The sequence below is a fragment of the Staurois parvus genome, unplaced genomic scaffold (assembly GCF_062004578.1).
Source record: "Staurois parvus isolate SC_StPar_1 unplaced genomic scaffold, SC_StPar_1.0 ptg000005l, whole genome shotgun sequence".
Lineage (NCBI taxonomy): Eukaryota > Metazoa > Chordata > Amphibia > Anura > Ranidae > Staurois > Staurois parvus.
In genome coordinates this window covers 6,777,452-6,791,929 of record NW_028317801.1, presented here as the reverse complement: position 1 = coordinate 6,791,929, position 14,478 = coordinate 6,777,452, and the positions used below count along the sequence as shown (strand labels likewise).

Genomic DNA, 14,478 nt, shown 5'->3' with positions numbered 1-14,478 from the left:
GTGTTAACTACTCCATTGCTGACCTTTAGATCTGGCCTTCCATTTGCTTTTTTACAACATTGTACATCCGGCATTTTGTAGTAGGAGTCAGTATTCATGCCCATGTAGCCTATTTAGTTGAAACCAAATAGGTGTATTTTCAGAGACAGTTCTTAGCTTTATCTTTGGAAGTTTTTTGTCACTTGAAATGCCCTGTTTTTAGTTTGGAACATGGAGAAATGCCTACTTTTGTGTATGTTAGAGTCAAGTCTTGGTTACCATGTCACAGTTGAATTTAGAAGAGTGGCTCATTTCAAGTTCAAATGCGCAGTGTCCCTGGAGATTATTTTAAAGTGCCTTTTGGGATATATCTTTAAGAAGAACTACCAGTATGTTACGCACTGTTGTGCATAAATTAGTCTTGGGGTTGTGTTGTTACATTTGTTTGGGTGTCTATTTTTCAGTTTCCATACATTTTTATTAAAGTTATGTCAAAAAACATACAAATGTGAAAAAAGCATTTTGTTTCACAAAGATACATATTACAATGAACAATCAAGACATAAAGATGAGGAATATACAAAAAAGATGCATCGTGAAAAACAATGTTTTGTTAGACTTTGACCGCTCAAGACCTACCGAGTAAGTTCATAAGTACTGAACCCCTGGAAGGAGAGTCATAGTTTGGGTATTGTAATGAAAAGCTATTGTGTACCTTCAGCCATTATGATAAAGTTTACATGGAAGTAAGTGATGGTAACATTATAGTTTGTCACAAGATTAAACATTTCAAAAGGTCTCCCTGTAAAAGTGTATGTACAGCGAAAACATTTTTAATAGAGTGTGTGTAAGTGTTTGAGTGTGTGTGTGTGTGTGTGTGTATGTATGTGTGTGTGTGTGGGGGGGGGGGGTTGGGTTGGGGTTTAAAATCCTTCTCCAGTATGTTTTCTGCTGTCTGTGTCCCATTGGGAAGAATTCCTTGTCCCTGAGAGGCAACAGAAATTAGGAGTAATTCCCCTTTTAGACAGCTGTCACTGGAACATTTGTCCTAATTAGAAGAACAACCCTCTTTGAATGTTCAGTTGACAAATCCAACATTTTAGATTTCCCATAACTTTCTCTTTCCATAACAATGGTCACATGACAAAAAAGAGTGTGAATCTCCCCAGGAGGGAAAGAAACAACAATAAAAAAAAAACCTGCCAGGGGTTTTAACCATTCCCTCCTCATGTGCTGATGAACTTCACTATTTTTGAAAGCTGCAGTGGCTGAACAATCTCAAGTATCCGGCACACTTCTAGGTGTGTCATATTTCTGGTTCCCCAGTGCACTCTTTGGTTCCACTGTGTCACTGTAGGGCACAGTAGTGTCAAAGATGCAGCAGGAGACAAGGCATTTGGCTCATGAAAGATTCTTTAGATACTATAGCTCTTTGTTGAGCAAAGCTCGGTGGTATGGACAGCAGGGCAGATACATATTAACTCTAATATGTTTTTTTTTATGTTTAATCTGGCAACAGGGTCACTGAAATATGACCCTTTCCTCGCTGTAATATGAAAGCCCAAATGGAATGTGTGGTTTGTTGACTTCATAAATGCCTCAGGACTCCCAAAACTTGGGATGCTTTGTTATACAAGTCTCAATGTTTGCAGAGATAGTCAAAAGCTGGCCTCCCATTTTCTGCAACTCTATACTGAAGCTTCAGACCACCCATTAGTAATGTGATTTTTGAATTATAAGAGCAATGAGCTGGAGGGCAAACAATGAGATTTGCATATGAGAGTGCCCTAATGGGGGGGGGGGGGGGAATCTGAGAGTGCTTGGAAAGATTATAAAAGTTACGGTCAGGAAATCCAGGGTGTCTTCATTGCATTCAGGTTGTCACCTTAGCAACAATATAGAGAGAACACAGGCATCTTTATTTTTCTGTATAAGAGAAAATGTTATACAGTAATCATCCCTGCTGCTCAGATGCCAAAATTACAGGGTAAGCAATACAAAGAGTCTCTTATTTTAAGTGAGTCTGAGCAGATCTATAGATTTGCATTGACAGAAAAGCTGTATAAATAATCACTGTGCAGTATTTCTAAGCAGGAAGAAGAGCTAAGCAGGACGAGGCTGCATTTGTAATGCTCATATATAATTAGAAAAAATGCATAAAAGGTTTTATGCATTTTTTTGCTATCTATATTCCCGCTATTGTCCTGGTGACCATTGGCAATGGTACAGAAAGTTGAGAAATCCAACATTTTATAACTGCCGCTGGTATAAAAATAGTGAGCAAATCTTCCAATGGGGAAATGTGTTCCTCTAACTAGGGATAAGCGCAATAATATAGGCAGAGTCAAGTTTGCAGCAATTTCCTTTTTATCAATGTTTAGAAAAATGGCCACTAATTTCAACATGCATTGAAATTGGCATAAAAATGTCCCCTTTTAAAACTAGGAGAACTCCAAGCTTTAAAGTCCTGTTGCTGTGTGACATGGCTTTGTTTATCAACAAGTCATGTAATCACCATGTCAGCATAGACATGGTGATGACATTTTTTTTCCTATTTTTTGATAAAGTAAAAAAAGAATGCAAAAATAGCAACAATCTAAATCTAAATATACAAGAATGCATTGTGATTGTCACCATACTTTTTTGTGCATTTTTGTTGTATGTAAAAAAATAAATAAAATTAACAAGAAATAAGAAAAAAATAAAATATGGTCTTGTTTAGTGTCTTTTAACATTTTTATGTAACTACTTTTCACTTTTTTTTCCTTACTATGAAAAAAAAACATCAAACAACTGCAAAATACACCTTAGAATAAGGAAAGAACACAAAAATACCTCTGCATAACCAATAATAGCCCATTGCACCCCTAAAATACCACTTTAATTGTGTCTTCTCTATTGACCAATTAATTTCTTTAAAATTGTGAAGTTATGTGAAATAAGGGAAAATCTTTTTCCATGGGACGCAGACAACAACAAGAAAAACTGTCAGGGATTAACTATTTTCCACTCTATCCAAAACTAAAAGAAGTTAAAAAATATACAGTACTTTAATAAATATGAAGACCTGTACATAACAAATAACAGGCTGTATACTATCCATTTAAGACTCAAGATCATATCTTTTGTTATTGCAGATCCCTTCAAAATGCCACAGAAACACCCCAAAAAACCTTTATATCTGCCTGCAAATTACAGAGAGAGAGTAGACACACCTACTGCCCATCCCACAATTTAGAAAAAATTGTAAAATATGAAATTTATGAACCTTGTAGGTGTAAATCATTTAGCAAAAAAACCTGAAAAAACTCTGTAGAATAAAATTTTTTTACATGTAAATAAACATCTCATTAAAGGTGTGGGATTCGAGACCGCATCTGAAAATTTTCTACTAAAAATGCAGAAAAACAATTATTTGTTGTGAGCCTTCGTTTTCATAATTGCCTCTGCCCTTGAATAGATATTAGTCTATATTACAAAGCATATAAATTACCACTGTGTCCACACTGGTATAATTGGACTAATCTTACAATAGGTTCCTGTGCGGCTTTGTTCTTTGCGGAGAGTGAGCAATTAATGCAGGAAACATTTGGTACTTAGATTAATAGAGTACCAATACATTAACACCTTAGTGAATATTTTTTATTTTATAACTAGTGTTGTGAACTTCACACATTCATGTTTTATATGATTAAACTGTAAAGATATTGCACACTGTACATTACAAAAAAATTAAAGATTACTTATACTTATTAGCTTGTACCTTTTTTCTTAGGGGGGGACTGGGAATCTTTGGCCAGGGGCAAACACAACTAATATGCCCTTTCATGGTAGGTACGGATTTCTGTAGACTAAAAAAATGTGTGCCATACAATGTGAGTCATGGTGCCACATTGATTGGTGGCCATGGTAAAATGTGGGTGCTCGATAAGGACTTTTATTGTGATACACCTTTTACAACTTTCAGTGTTATCATTCATCTTGGCTCTTGGTTTCAGTTATTTAACTTTTCAAAGTCACAGTGGTAGTCAGTGCTAAAAGACTTCCCTCTGCCATATGCTATAATCACAGGTCTGGATGGGGAGCAGGTAGCAGATCTGAACAGGGAGCAGGAAGCTATAAACTGTTCAGCATGTGTCACTGATGTCTGAAGTATCCCCACACATACCCAACATGTCCTATTGATGTTGACCCAGGGAAAATGCTCACCAGCACAGCACTCACTTATGTTTTCTTAAGTTTAATGTCTCGATGCATCCTTTAAAATTCTGCATAATCTTGAGGCACCCACTACAAGCTGTCAAAAACTAAACTAAACACTGGTACTGACTAGTATTTTATTGTTTCTCTTCACCCTCAGTTTCTCTCCCACTCAGCTATTGTGACCTCAGTGTTTATGGAGAGGGGCAGGGAAGGGGAAAGCAAGGATGCTGGGCAGGTGCCCAATGTCCTTTTTATCAACTGATAACAAAATTGGTCACTCTGTTGCCTGCCGCTAGAAATGGTGCACAATGAAAACCTGGGGTTTTGTGTAACTAAAGGCAGGCTTGATCCACCTGCTGGCTTGTATACCATTTTTGGGCAATTTTTAGGCATTTTGTCAAGGCACACCTGAAGGCACCCGCACCCTGGATGAAAATGGATGGTTTAATGAGTTGATATTTTGCTAATGGCTAACTATGCATAGTAAAGTGTCAAAATGATCAAATAGTCAGTCAGTCTATATCCATTGATGTGTTGGTTATGGAGAGTGCTGATTTGGTGAGTTGAATCAGCCACTATCTTTGTGGAACTCCAGTGGTGTGGTAAAGTAGAGTTCTTGGCACTATTGCTGCAGGAGGAGTACAGTCAGTTTTCTCATTATAATCTATTCAATTTATGTAAAGCACTCTATTTCTTTTTGCTGCCAAGGCAAGTAGATGCTAAATGTACTTTACCCCTCCATATATTGATATATGATATTTATATCATTTTTTATTGTTCCTCTGTTTATAAGTACTCCATAATCATCTATCTCAATAAAATGTGCTTTATTAATCGTGTTATTCTGTTGTTATTATGTATGTCAAAGTAATTGTGTATATATTTAGATGAACTTTCTTCATAAATTAGAACTGCATCATATTGCAGTAGTAATAATTTTCTTATAAACTCACTTACTGCTAGGTTGTTGAGAACAATGTCAAAGATAATAGAGAGTCAGTGGACTCTGCTTAGGGATGAACTGGCTTATATACACAGATTCTTGAAAATGGCTCTTAAAGCTGAGTTCCACTCACCCTATCAAAAAATTTAAAGTCAGCAGCTACAAAAACTGTAGCTGCTGACTTTTAACCTCCCTGGCGGTATTCCTGAGTGTAGCTCGTGTTAAAGTTTCAGTTCCACAAGCGGTAACCCCGAGCTACACTCGGGATTACCATGCGGCGCTGCTCCGGGATTCCTCGATCTCTTACCTTGTCCTGCGCTCCCGTGATGTCCCTCCTGCAGTGTCCCCGGCAATGTACTCTGGCGGATGCCGGCATCTGTCATCTGGGTTCTGTCCCCTGCGAGCGTCGGGACGTACGGGGGACGGAACTGGCGGGAAATTTGAAAATGACAAAAAGTGACATTCACTAAAATCACTAAAATCACATAGTAAAACATTACTGTATCAAACCATTTCACATACATGTTGTCCCTAGCGCTTTGTCCTGTGCCCTGCCTGCATTTTTACTGTTCTTTCTGCCTGGAAGCTGAGAAATGTCCATGGCGTCCAAAAAGGGTCCCTGTAGGTCAAAAGCGGTTTTAGACCAGCTAGAGAACAGCGATAGTAAATTAGAACCACTTGCAGAATTGAGTGATAATGATTCGTGGGGAAATTCGTCATCAGACACTGAAAACGATTTTGCGACTTTGCTCAGTGATGTGCGAACTTGGCGCTATATTTCAAATTTCAGTGTTTTTGGTTTGATTATATTATTGAATTAAATTTATTATTATATTATTTTTTATGATTATTTATTAAATTCTAATTTATGATTTTGTGTTTCAAGTTTTATCCTACCCGGGATGTATATTAGACTCTTGTTCGGACAGATTTCAGTGAGTTATTTCTAAAAATGACAGGCCTACAATAAAAGAAATACATATTTCCATGCAAAAAAATGTACCGCTTTGAGCACAGAAATGTGGACATAATCAGACCGTTAGGGAGGTTATAAAACAGCCACTTACCTGTCCCGCGGTGTGTCCACCGCAGCCCGTTTCACTGGCCGTCCTGTATTCCAGGAGGCCGACATCTTCAGTGTGGGCACCCGACTGTGACAGCTTGCGGCTTCACAGCCGGGTACCCACTGCGCATGCGCGAGTAGTGCTGCGTTTCATGAATGGTCCTGTTGTCTTCTGGGACCTGTCACGTGTCCCAAAAGACTACAGGAAGGGAGGGAGGGAGAACACCTTCCACTTCCAGTCGCCGGACCGGAAGTGGGAGCGGGTACCTGTCAAATCCGGGTACCCACTCCCTCCACCCCCCAAAGGTGCCTATCCTTAATGGGAAGTGGGGGAGCAGTCCTTACAGCGGAACTTCCCCTTTTGGCTGGAGCTCCGCTTTAAGTCTATACTGTATGTATTGTAGAAAAATATCTTCAGAATTGCAGGTATATCGTCATACATTCAAGATGGAGGTAGAATTTGAGTTACAGTATGAAACTCCCAGCATATGTCCTGATTTGGGTCATTTTTATTGACCAAAAGAAGTTTGAATTGTACACCATGGGGTTAAATTACTAAAGAGAAATAGACTGTTCACTTGGCAATGGAAGTTGCACTTTGCAAGGAAATGTTCCATTGAGCTTGGTAAATGAGGTGCACTTTCAACCTTGTATCAGCAGTTTTGGAAATGCCCTTTTCTGTTCCAGCACATCTATAAAGGCATAGTTTGATGCATTCTGTGTGGAGGAACTTGAATGTATCACACAGAGCCCTTAACCAAACGTTATTAAACACCTTTGGAATAAATGAAAGTGCAAAGAATGAGGTGCTTCTGTGATTATCTCATTTATAACTCTGGTTTTAATAACAATTATAGGTAAACATACACAATATTGGCAAACGTATATGGGCATCCCTCCATTTTATTGATATCAGGTGTTTCTAGTGAAAGGGCACCAGTGAAGGTTTTCTTATCCAACATCAGTACCTGACCTTACAAATACACTTTTGGATGAATGGGAACAAATTCCCACATGCACAATTTTGTGGAAAGGCTACCCAAAGTAGTTAAGTTAGGAGAAGCAAGTAGTCCTGGATTGGGATGTTCAGCAAGCTCATATAGGTGTATAGTCTCCAGGGTAGTAATTCTCTATATTTTCATTTAAAGGTTGTCTCAGACAAAGATAATATTTTAGTTATAGTTTGAGCTTGGAGGGCTAAGTCCCATTTATGTTCCCGGAATCCTTTATAATGAGCACATTAGGTCTGCAGGAACTTAACCACAGAAGTTTTAAACTTAGAATTCCTAAATGATACTAGAAATTGTCAAGCAGTTTTAACTTTCATCTACCTAAAAAAGAAATATCATGCATGTGTGGTCTGACACATTCAAACAAATGGGGAGCTTTACTAAACCTGGAGCACTCAGAATCTGGTGCAGCTGTGCATGGGAGCCAATCAGCTTCTAACTTCAGTTTGCTCATTTAAGCTTTTATAATAAAAACTGGAAGCTGATTAGTTTTGCACGCTCCAGTTTTAGTAAATTCCCCCATAGAGTACTTATTCTTTTTGCCTTGTCACCCGGATAAGCTACTTGGAAGCTAGTGCACAGGTAGGCAGGTGGGCTAGCAAACTGAAGAAAATAAACACTGAATGCCGCAGCTGCGATTTCTTGATACTTGGTACTCATATGGGGAGGGGCTAGTTTAGCTCAGAGGGGTGGGGAAAAAAGGATAAGGGAATTTTGTTTGAAAATGCAATTATCCCTCACTTTTAGGACAACTTTTTTTGAATCTTCCTCTCACCCTACCTCCCTACCTTATGGAATAATAACTTTCAGCCAACTCCCAAGACTCTTACTATATGGCCCTGCCCAGTACCACACAGCTTTTGCACAAAAAAAAGTCCAAGCCACAGCTTGCTTCCCTTGTGGACGTGCGCCATCCAGAGGAATATGGCCTTATGAAAAATAAGTGTTTATATATATATATATATATATATATATATATATATATATTATTAAATAAAAGATTTTTATGTCTTTAAAACAAAGAAAAACATTTTTTCATATAACAAAGAAAAACATATTTAGGTAGGCAATTTAACCATTAGCGTTACTGCCATAATAACTGTCACAATAACTGGCACTGCTAAATTTGGCTTGAACATCTATGCATCAATGGCCTCTTATCAAAAAAGGGTTATAAGGGAAAGGCAGCTGCAAAGGTAGCCATTATATTTGCAGCTTGTTTTTATGAACTAAACTTTCCTTTCAAGTGTAGATACTTTTACTTTTTTCCTGCTAATATAAAGCTTGTGCTGTGACATATCTAAGAGATGGTTTTACCACTGGGTGTCAGTGTTCTTTTTCCTGCCTTTGAATACCTCTTATAATTTACAATGACTTTATGCTTGTCGTTTTGCAAGAAAAATGATGTCGGAAATGGGGGAGGTGCAGTTGATTCCACCCAGATATATTCAAGAAGGTAACTATATTATAAACGTTTTTCCTTACATCCACTGGTCACCGCATGACTGAAAAATAATTTGTTTGCTTTCTGATGCTTTCTGATGTGTACCAAGATTGGGGATTTACTTTAAGTGTCCTTTTCACATACTACTGATGAATGAAATCCAATCCTTTAGATTGTAAGCTCCATGAGCAGGGCCCTCCTATTCCTTCTGTACTGAAATGTATTGTAATTGTATTGTCTCCCGTTATATTGTAAAGTGCTGAGCAAACTGTTGGCGCTATATAAATCCTGTATAATAATAATCTTCCTGGCAGAATGTTCCTGCAATGTTCGTATATGCGCCAAATGTTCAAATACTATAATCCACTATTCAAGGAAGGAGATGTGATCTACATGCATACTCATGTGTATTTGTGCGTAATTGCATGAAACATACTGACCAGTAATGCAGATTTTTGTATTTTTTTTTTTACTGATTTAAATATGGCTGTAGTTGACAGATATTTATGCGAGTATAGGTGCATTGTCAATGAAAAAATTGTGTTTTGGAGCTTGTGTGAAAGAGCCCTAATGACCATTGTAATCCAGAGATACTGAAATACACACAAAGGTAATTTAAAGCAGAATTCCGGCCCCCGCCACCTCCCAAAAAAAAATTTAAAAGTTAGCAGCTACAAATACTGTGGCTGCTGACTTTTAATAGTTGGATATTTACCGCTCCAGGCATCCAGCCTTGTCCTTACCCTGAGCCGATTCTTCAATCTGCTGTCTGGTGCCGCCATCTTGACTAAACCATCAGGGAAGCATTGCGGCTTCAACTCTATTTTCCTACTGCACATGCGCAAAGAGCATGATGCTTTGTGAATGGGCTGCAGTCCTCTGGGACCTTGGAAGTGTCCGAGAGGACTGTGAAGTGTGCTGAACTTCCAGCTCAGTTCACCACAGAGAACTCAGCCAGAAGTGGGAGCAGGTACCTGTCAAAACCAGGTACCTGCTCCCCTGAAAAAGGTGCCAAATGTGGCAGCAGAGGAGGGGAGGAGGCAGAAAAGCAGAGCTTCCACTTTTGGGTGGAACTCCACTTTAAGTTGTGCAATTTTTATAGTTGGCAAATACATGGGAAACCACACTGTCTGCTGATCCCCTGCCGAGCAGAGTGGGTGGATGACAAGTCCGTTTCTGCTCAGTTTATGCAGAGCAGACATGGGCACAGTCCACTCTGCTGTATGGACAGCTGGATGTAAATGGACCGGCTGTCCATTTACACCCAACTACCTTTGATTCAGTCTGCCTACATGGAGGAGAATGGATCCCCCTTTGTTTCTTTTTAGTGTACCCGACTGGATCAGAGGTAGGCTGGTGTAAATGGACACAAGTCTGTTTACACCCACCGGTCCAGAAAGATAAATAGACCATCCGATCAGATCCACCTGAAATACTGACAGGCAGACCTGTTCAGGACTGTTGTGTGAAAGGAGCCTAAGACAGATCTGCAAGGTGTGGTTGCTTAGTTAGCCATACATTTTGCGAATCAATTAATCTCCTAATCCACGCTAGTAAATATGAAGGAATTTTTACTGCCAACTATTGTATTCAGACTCCTTTCGCTGTCTAATACTCAGACAGTGATTGGTCAGAAATAAATTTGAGCCTGGGATGGCCAGCTTGACTCTAAACTATCTGAGCTCCCAGCCTGAGATATATATAGTAATGAATAGATTGAGAGCAGATATGCCTTAGAGGCAACCTTTTCCTTCTTAAAGGTACAGGAACTTTCCAGAAGCCCAACATTTCTAATGGTAGCTACAGATCCCCAGTGTGTGTCTATACCAAAACGAACAAAGCAAGATTGGCAACCTCTTTGATTAATTCATAAAGAGCACAGGAAAGGTACACATGGGGAGGGCAGTACACATAACAATACAGGAAGTTGTGAGCTTCTTGAGAACGCACGGTGCGCAAAATGCATTGAGGCTGAACCATTGACATCACTTCTAGTGCAAAGTCCTACGTCAATTCCAGTTTCATGGAATACATGCCGGCTCTGTGGTTACGAGTGGCAGTGCAAGGGAGAAGTCCCCCAAAGTGAGCTGTATGTGTTGGTGTCCTTCTCTGGCACCTATACAGTATGTGTGAGTGCATTCAGTTTGTCATTTAATACCCTCTTATTTAATAAAATGTATTACACTATGAGTGCTATCTCTGTATTTTTGGCTGACTTGTCCCTGGTGTATGAGAACTGAAAGTGTCATCCATGAACAGACTGGTCCCAGCTATCCCACGCATTGGATTTAACATCTAATGCTTGTAGGCTGCTTTGTTGGCTCTTGGGATCTGGTGAGTGAAGAGTTCATCTGCATGCGGCAATGCATGTTCATTCAGATAAATTTTATTTTTCAAACATTTGCATTTGTTAAAGGGGCAGTGCCTACCTTTATTATATTTGCACATAGCTAAGGTGTTGGCCACACTTAAAGGTGCAACTGCCTTGATCACATATTCATGGATTGGCACTGCTCTTTTATATTGGATTACGTGATATTTGGCCTCCTTTCTGAGCATCTTAAACTATAACTTAACACAGTATCCAATCAGATTCTTACTTACTGTAGTTAAGCTGCTTTTGGAATATCATAGTATTCAATTAATATCATTCATGTACTCATGTACTTTTTAAAGTCATGCACTTTTTTAAATGCATGTTATAAGTTTTGTGTCTTCACATTCATCAGGTGTATTTCTCTGTGTATTCGAAGACTTTATCAGCAAAAATGCAGCCCTCTTCTTCTAACAGATGTGGTCTAAGCCAGTGGTTTACCCAGCACCTGGGGCAAATCACTTTATAACACACCCTCCCCACTCAGAAAAATTATTTGTACTGTGGTGCCAAATAGCTGTTGTGGCTAATTTGTGCTAACAGTGGCAGGGCCTAAAGTGGCATGCATAAAAATACATCCTGAATCTTCTCACTGGGGTTGATTTACTAAAACTGCAGAGTGCAAGATCTGGTGCAGCTCTGCATAGTGACCAGTCAGCGCCCAGGTTTTTTTTTCTTCAAAGCCTAATTGAACAAGCTGATGATAGAAATGATTAGCTACCATGCACAACTGCACCAGATTTTTCATTCTCAATCAATTTTTACTAAAAAAAACCCCACTGTATATTCAGCACACACATGCCACAGTTTTTTTTACCCACAAAATATGCATTAATTATTGTCCTTTACATACGAGACTACCAGATGCCTATAAACCTCAGCACACTCATTGTTTAAAATGCATATTTTTTTCTACACACAGTATATCTTAAAGAAGAACTTCAGGAGTATAGAATGCACTTAGAGTGCAGTAGCCAGAATTAAATGTGCAGCATAGTATTTATTATACAGGGACCAAGAGTATATAATGCACAGAGGGAAGGGCTCAGGTGTGCACATAGAAGAGAGTACATGGTTTAGTAGTACCCACAGAGTGCAGGGGTCAGGAGTATGTTGCAATTAGAGTGCAGGGGTCAAGAGTGTGTAATACACAGTGCATGGGATCAGGAATAAGTAACACGCAGAGGTCAGGGGTCAAGGAGTACATAATGTGGAGAGTGCAGGGGTCAGGAGTGTGCAACACTGAGAGTTCAGGGCTCAGGAATAAGTAATATACAGGCCAGTGTGCAGAATACAATTAAATATTACCTCCCCTCCTTGTACAAATCCCCCCAAGTCCATATGTCCTACACTACAGAGCTCCCTCAACAGATCAAATTCCCCTTCAGTCCAGATCTCCCCACACAGCTCTAAATCCCCCCCTTACAGCCATCTCCCTCAACACAGACCTCCCTCCCAGTACAGATCCCCCTCTCGGGCCACCTCATTAGCACAGACCACCCCCTCCCATACCACTGCCTCTTGTTCTCCCACTCATGTAATGGGTTAAAACTGGGTATTTAGTTTTAGACACGCAGAAGAGGCAGTGTTGCACTCACTATTTTCAAACATTGGCATCACAGAATGCTGTGCAATGCCTGGGCACAGACTCGGGGAGAGAAGGGCACCTACAGTGTGCTGCATGTACCCAATTATTGACTTTCAGTGTGGGGGGGCATTAAACAGAAGGAGGGTGACATCGGATTTGTCTGCTCCTCCTGCTCCTGCCCACCAAGGCCAATATTTTGTAGGCTGTGCTGCCTGATATCATATAGTGATTATAATTAAACAAAACACACAGAAAAAAAGAAAAATTCTGGCTGTAGCAGCACCCCCTGGGTTGTAGTCCCCAATGCAGTAATGAAATTCAACCAGCAGTAAAGTATTGTCTACTTGAGATAGTGTTACACTTTAATCCCCGATCATTTTTCAGTGTAGATTTAACCCTGACTAGTTCCCTTAAGACACACAAACATGCCTACTCTTTAACAGGGCTAATTATTTATGTGTTTTATTGGAGTTCTATAAGCAGTAGAAGGTTCATATATATCAAATGATTTGGATGTTAGCGAATATAGGATTAGACCAGGGTGTTGTAGGACAAACACTGAGGCAAAAGGATAAAGGATGTGCCATACTAAAACAGGAAATTATCTCTGCAGGTACTGGGGAGATATAGTTGGGAAGGGTTCACATGTATCTGATTTTTGTCATTTGTTTTTGTGTTGGGTGATTTCACCTCACTTCCTGTCCTTGTGAATGATCACAGAGAAATTTGGAGATCTCAACAGGGATAAAATTAGCTGTCAAAGCCCAAAAGAGAGTCTGACTCTGCCTCACTCTACATGTTTAATTTCTATGTGTATCCGCACTGGACAGATTTTACTCACTTCCTGTTTAGGTAACTACACAAGAAGTAATGAAAAACCTCTCTTAATGGCCACAGAAAAGCAGTAAAAACCTGACACTCTGTCCAAATCTAGAAAAAAAAGTGTTTGCCTAGGTCGTGCTTTAAAAGAAACTTATAATTAGAAAAAAACTGGTATAACTGTCTCCTTAAAATTTCCTGACTGTCTGTGACATCTGTACTTTATGAGACTCTGGAACAAGCATGCAGATCAGGCAAATCAGAATTCTGAACCTACTTACTTTTTGGAATTACTAAAACCATTAAATCAACATGAAAACCTGGGAACTGGAAACCCAAGAACAAAAATGTAATTTGTTGCAACCTACTAGTCCTTACACGTGGTGGCTGCATGAATTTTTTTTTCTAGGCTTTTTTTTCTCTTTATTTTTAGCTAGTGCTGCTTCCACTAACATACTTCCTGTCCTAGGGCTGTTCCTTTGTCAGAATCATGTTTGAAGATTTCACCTGATTTTTATATTGATAGCGAGGAGATGACACAGATAAGTCACAGTTCAAATTGCATTCGTAGGACACAAGGGTGCACCTGTAGCTAGAATTTGGGTAAAAGTACAGGTCGTTTGATGGTTAGGCTTTAAAAAGAAGACAGCGCTGCTCAAAAAAGAAAAAAGAACGTTCAGTAAAATAAAAGGCTGTACATGATATGGTAGAAAACACACAATGAAATGAATCCAAAACAAGGTTGCTACTATCACAGGATAAACCACAAAAAGCATTATTGTAGACAACGTACTAGTACTAACCCTATACAAGAAAAAAATAACTTTTATAAAACCAATTGCTGAATATTACATGGAAAAGTATTTAACCCATTATGAGGGATAAAGTCTCTCCAGGTTGATCACCACTTTATGGAGTAAAATACTTTTTAATACAAGTATAGACATCTAATTGAAGCCACCTTGTCACTTTAGTAGGTATCTTAAGCAACGATAGACCTCTAACAGAATTCTGTAAATACTTCCCCTTCATGCTGCCCGCATTGTTGAATGCAT

General features: G+C 39.2%; 1 protein-coding gene across 1 annotated transcript in view; it reads left to right on the top strand.

Annotated features, from left to right (window-relative positions):
• The window catches only part of PTPRN2 (protein tyrosine phosphatase receptor type N2), a 1,146,107-nt gene that overhangs the window by 796,748 nt on the left and 334,881 nt on the right, over nt 1–14,478 (top strand). The window lies entirely within an intron of this gene.